Raw genomic sequence first — 6,249 nt, forward strand, 5'->3', positions numbered from 1 at the left:
AACAAGAACTAACTATGTAATTAACTCTAAAAATTATAAAAAATCAAACAATCGTAAAAATTCTAGAAAATCCAAAAAATACTAAAAATACTAAAAAACAAAATGAATTCTGAAAAAGCAAAAAAAATCATAAAAAATCCAAAAAATTCTAGAAAATTCTAAAAAAATCCAAAAAACTGTAAAAAATCCAAAAAATTCTAAAAAAAGTCAAAAATTATAAAATATCATAAAAATTCTAAAAAACTGAAATAATTCTAAAAAATAAAAAAAATCAAAAAATTCTAAAAAGATCTAAAAATGCAAAAAAATCATAAAAAATCATAAAATTCTAAAAAATATTTAAAAAATAAAAAAAATTCTTAAAAAAACCTATTTTGTATTTTTAGATTTTTTTATTTTAATACTTTTTGGATTTTTTAGAATTCTTTGAATTTTTTTTGAATTTTTATGATTTTTTACTTTTTAGAATTTTGATGAGTTTTACACTTTTTTTTATTTTTAGGATTTTTATGGTTTTTTTTTTTGAAATTTTTTGATTTTTTTTTGTTTTTTAGATTTTTTTTTTATTTTTAAAAATTTCTTGGATTTTTTAGAATTTTTTTATTTTTTATGAGTTTTGATTTTATAGAGTTTTTATGATTTTTTACAACTTTTTTATTTTTTTATAATTTTTTTGATTTTTTTATTTTTAGCGTTTTTTTTTGTTTTTAGAGTTTTTTTGGATTTTTTCGAATTTTTATGATTTTTTTGAATTTTTTTTTGATTAAATAGATTTTTTTGAATTTTATAGGAGTTTTTAGAATTTTTATGATTTTTTGATTGTTTAGAATTTTCTTGATTTTTTAGATTTTTTTGGATTTTTTTATTTTGTAGATTTTTTTTGATTTTTTATGTTTTTTTATTTTTTAGAATTTTTTGGATTTTTTAGAATTTATATGATTTTTTTAGAATTTTTTGGATTTTTTTAGAATTTTTATGATTTTTCATATTTTTTTTATTTGTTAGAAATTTTTTTATTTTTTAGATTTTTTTTTGAATTTTTCGGATTTTTTTTATTTTTTAGATTTTTTTATGATTTTTTTGAATTTTTATAATTTTTTGAATTTGTTAGAATTTTTATGATTGTTTAGAATTTTTATGATTGTTTAGAATTTTTATGATTTTTTAGAAATTTTTTGATTTGTTGAATTTTTTTTTTGTTTTTTACAATTTTTTTGATTTTTTTATTATTTTTAAAATTTTTTTTATATTTTTATACGAGTAACGATGGGAGAGTACTACGGGAGATATCCACGAGTAGTAATTAGTTTAGTGATTTTATCTTATACCTATCCTGACCCGCTTGGGTTTTATCTCATACCCATCTTGACCTACTCTTGTTTTTTATCCACAACTTCATAACCTATCCTAACCTAGTGACTAATTTTGTTTGACCCATCTTAACCTATCTTAAAATTTATAATACCCATATTAACTCAAAATAGAATGGATGGACTTGTTTTGCCAGGTCTGGCAATCAGGAAAGTGTTTAGTAACCATTTGTATGACTCAATAGTCTCATCATATAACATACCAATGCCAAATATAACATATTTTTGTGATGATTAACTCTAGTAAATGGCACAAAAATCATTTTATACCTATAAAAATGTTTTTGAAAAGTACTAATATGGAAAGTGTTTATAAATGAAATAGTTGCACATGTGCATATCGTTAATTTGTTATAATGTTGAAAATCATAGTAGTTGCACATATGTAGACCGTTAAATTGTTATAATGTTTGTTATAATGTTAACGAATAAAACATATGTTAAATTGTTATAATGTTAACAAATAAAACATATGATACATGTTGGAAACTAGAATATCTTACTTGTTAGCGTCATACGTAGTGATGTGCATGTTAGTTTATATATATTTTAGGTATATATTTTGGACGGAAGCTTTCTCAGAATATATTTTAGTGATGTAAATGTTTTAATATGAACATATAGTGTTTACCTTGGACGGAAGCTTTCTCAGAATATGCCACATACATAAACGATGAATAGATTTTGTGAATACGGTTGATACAGCTTGTTTCATTGCTGCATCTTGGTCAGTGAGTATAAATGTTGGTTGTTTTTTTGTGGGCAATCAGTAGTAGTGGCAAAGTGGGCAAGTTGGATGGGTTTGGGTTAGAATGGGTATAGGTCAGGATGGGTATCTTAAAAAAAGGGTTGGATGGGTAATGGGTCAAGATGGGTTTGGGTTAGGATAAGTTTGGGTTAAGATGGGTTCCAAAATAACAAAAATATTCTAAAAATCATAAAAATCTAAGAAATCCAAAAAATTCAAAACAATCAAAAAAATTATAAAAAATCAAAAAAATCATAAAAATCCAAAAAACTCTAAAAAATAAAAAAATTAAAAATATCAAAAATTCTAAAAAATCAAAAAATTTAAAAAAGAATCATAAAAATCCAAAAAAATTCTAAAAAATTCTAAAAAATAAAAAAAAATCCAAGAAATTCTAAAAAATCATAAAAATTAGAGTTAATTACATAGTTAGTCCCTGTGGTTTGCACAAAATAACATACTTGGGTACTAATAGTTTAAAATCACCTTCTAGGGTATTAACTTTTCATTTAGTAACGTTTGCAGGTATTAACTTCTAGGGTATTAACATAATTAGTCCTTAGGTACTATAGAATGTGATTTTAAACCTTAAAATAATGTTATACCTTCAAACGTTACAAAATGAAAAGTTAATACCCTAGAATGTGATTTTAAACTATTAGTACCTAAGTATGTTACTTTGTGCAAACAACAAGAACTAACTATGTAATTAACTCTAAAAATTATAAAAAATCAAAAAATCATAAAAATTCTAGAAAATTCAGTAAATACTAAAAAATCTAAAAAACAAAATGAATTCTGAAAAAGCAAAAAAATCATAAAAAATCCAAAAAATTCTAGAAAATTCTAAAAAAATCCAAAAAACTGTAAAAAAATCCAAAAAATTCTAAAAAAAGTCAAAAAATTATAAAATATCATAAAAATTCTAAAAAATAGAAATAATTCTAAAAAATAAAAAAAATCAAAAAAATTCTAAAAAATCTAAAAAAGCAAAAAAAAATCATAAAAAATCAAAAAATTCTAAAAAATATTTAAAAAATCAAAAAAAATTCTTAAAAAAACCTATTTTGTATTTTTAGATTTTTTTTATTTTTATATTTTTTGGCTTTTTTAGAATTCTTTGAATTTTTTTTGAATTTTTATGATTTTTTTACTTTTTAGAATTTTGATGAGTTTTACACTTTTTTTTATTTTTGGGATTTTTATGGTTTTTTTTTTGAAATTTTTTGATTTTTTTTGTTTTTTATATTTTTTTTTATTTTTAAAAATTTCTTGGATTTTTTAGAATTTTTTTATTTTTTATGAGTTTTGATTTTATAGAGTTTTTATAATTTTTTAGAACTTTTTTATTTTTTTATAATTTTTTTGATTTTTTTATTTTTAGGGTTTTTTTTTTGTTTTTAGAGTTTTTTTGGATTTTTTAGAATTTTTATGATTTTTTAGAATTTTTTTATTAAATAGATTTTTTTTGAATATTATTGGATTTTTTAGAATTTTTATAATTTTTTGATTGTTTAGAATTTTCTTGATTTTTTAGATTTTTTTGGATTTTTTTTATTTTGTAGATTTTTTTTGATTTTTTATGTTTTTTTTATTTTTTAGAATTTTTTGGATTTTTTAGAATTTATATGATTTTTTTAGAATTTTTTGGATTTTTTTAGAATTTTTATGATTTTTCATATTTTTTTATTTGTTAGTTATTTTTTTATTTTTTAGATTTTTTTTTTTAATTTTTCGGATTTTTTTTAGATTTTTTTTATGATTTTTTTGAATTTTTATAATTTTTTGAATTTGTTAGAATTTTTATGACTGTTTAGAATTTTTATGATTGTTTAGAATTTTTAAGATTTTTTAGAAATTTTTTGATTTGTTGAATTTTTTTTTTGTTTTTTACAATTTTTTTGATTTTTTTTTTTATTTTAAATTTTTTTTTTATATTTTTATACGAATAACGATGGGAGAGTACTACGGGAGATATCCACTAGTAGTAACTAGTTTAGTGATTTTATCTTATATCTATCCTGACCCGCTTGGGTTTTATCTCATACCCATCTTGACCTACTCTTGTTTTTTATCCACAACTTCATAATCCATCCTAACCTAGTGACTAATTTTCTTTGACCCATCTTAACCTATCTTAAAATTTATAATACCCATATTAACCCAAAATAGAATGGATGGACTTGTTTTGCCAGGTCTGGCAATCAGGAAAGTGATTAGTAACCATTTGTATGACTCAATAGTCTCATCATATAACATACCAATGCCAAATATAACATATTTTTGTGATGATTAACTCTAGTAAATGGCACAAAAATCATTTTATACCTATAAAAATGTTTTTGAAAAGTACTAATATGGAAAGTGTTTATAAATGTAATAGTTGCACATGTGCACATCGTTAATTTGTTATAATGTTGAAAATCATAGTAGTTGCACATATATAGACCGTTAAATTGTTATAATGTTTGTTATAATGTTAACGTTATAATGTTTGTTATAATGTTAACGAATAAAACATATGTTAAATTGTTATAATGTTAACAAATAAAACATATGATACATGTTGGAAACTAGAATATCTTACTTGTTAGCGTCATACGTAGTGATGTGCATGTTAGTTTATATATATTTTAGGTATATATTTTGGACGGAAGCTTTCTCAGAATATATTTTAGTGATGTAAATGTTTTAATATGAACATATAGTGTTTACCTTGGACGGAAGCTTTCTCAGAATATGCCACATACATAAACGATGAATAGATTTTGTGAATACGGTTGATACAGCTTGTTTCATTGCTGCATCTTGGTCAGTGAGTATAAATGTTGGTTGTTTTTTTGTGGGCAATCAGTAGTGGTGGCAAAGTGGGCAAGTTGGATGGGTTTGGGTTAGAATGGGTATAGGTCAGGATGGGTATCTTAAAAAAAGGGTTGGATGGGTAATGGGTCAAGATGGGTTTGGGTTAGGATAAGTTTGGGTTAAGATGGGTTCCAAATAACAAAAATATTCTAAAAATCATAAAAATCTAAGAAATCCAAAAAATTCAAAACAATCAAAAAAATTATAAAAAATCAAAAAAATCATAAAAATCCAAAAAACTCTAAAAAATAAAAAATTAAAAATATCAAAAATTCTAAAAAATCAATAAATTTAAAAAAGAATCATAAAAATCCAAAAAAATTCTAAAAAATTCTAAAAAAAAAAATCCAAGAAATTCTAAAAAATCAAAAAATTAGAGTTAATTACATAGTTAGTCCCTGTGATTTGCACAAAATAACATACTTAGGTACTAATAGTTTAAAATCACCTTCTAGGGTATTAACTTTTCATTTAGTAACGTTTGCAGGTATTAACTTCTAGGGTATTAACATAATTAGTCCTTAGGTACTAATAGAATGTGATTTTAAACCTTAAAATAACGTTATACCTTCAAACGTTACAAAATGAAAAGTTAATACCCTAGAATGTGATTTTAAACTATTAGTACCTAAGTATGTTACTTTGTGCAAACAACAAGAACTAACTATGTAATTAACTCTAAAAATTATAAAAATAAAAAAATCATAAAAATTCTAGAAAATTCAAAAAATACTAAAAAATCTAAAAAACAAAATGAATTCTGAAAAAGCAAAAAAATCATAAAAAATTCAAAAAATTCTAGAAAATTCTAAAAAAATCCAAAAAACTGTAAAAAATCCAAAAAATTCTAAAAAAAGTCAAAAAATTATAAAATATCATAAAAATTCTAAAAAATTGAAATAATTCTAAAAAATAAAAAAAATCAACAAATTCTAAAAAATCTAAAAAAGCAAAAAAAATCATAAAAAATCAAAAAATTCTAAAAAATATTTAAAAAATCAAAAAAAATTCTTAAGAAAACCTATTTTGTATTTTTAGATTTTTTTTATTTTTATATTTTTTGGCTTTTTTAGAATTCTTTGAATTTTTTTTGAATTTTTATGATTTTTTTACTTTTTAGAATTTTGATGAGTTTTACACTTTTTTTTTTTATTTTTGGGATTTTTATGGTTTTTTTTTTTGAAATTTTTTGATTTTTTTTGTTTTTTTATATATTTTTTTTATTTTTAAAAATTTCTTGGATTTTTTAGAATTTTTTTATTTTTTATG

Source organism: Helianthus annuus, chromosome 14 (assembly GCF_002127325.2).
Source record: "Helianthus annuus cultivar XRQ/B chromosome 14, HanXRQr2.0-SUNRISE, whole genome shotgun sequence".
Taxonomy (NCBI): domain Eukaryota; kingdom Viridiplantae; phylum Streptophyta; class Magnoliopsida; order Asterales; family Asteraceae; genus Helianthus; species Helianthus annuus.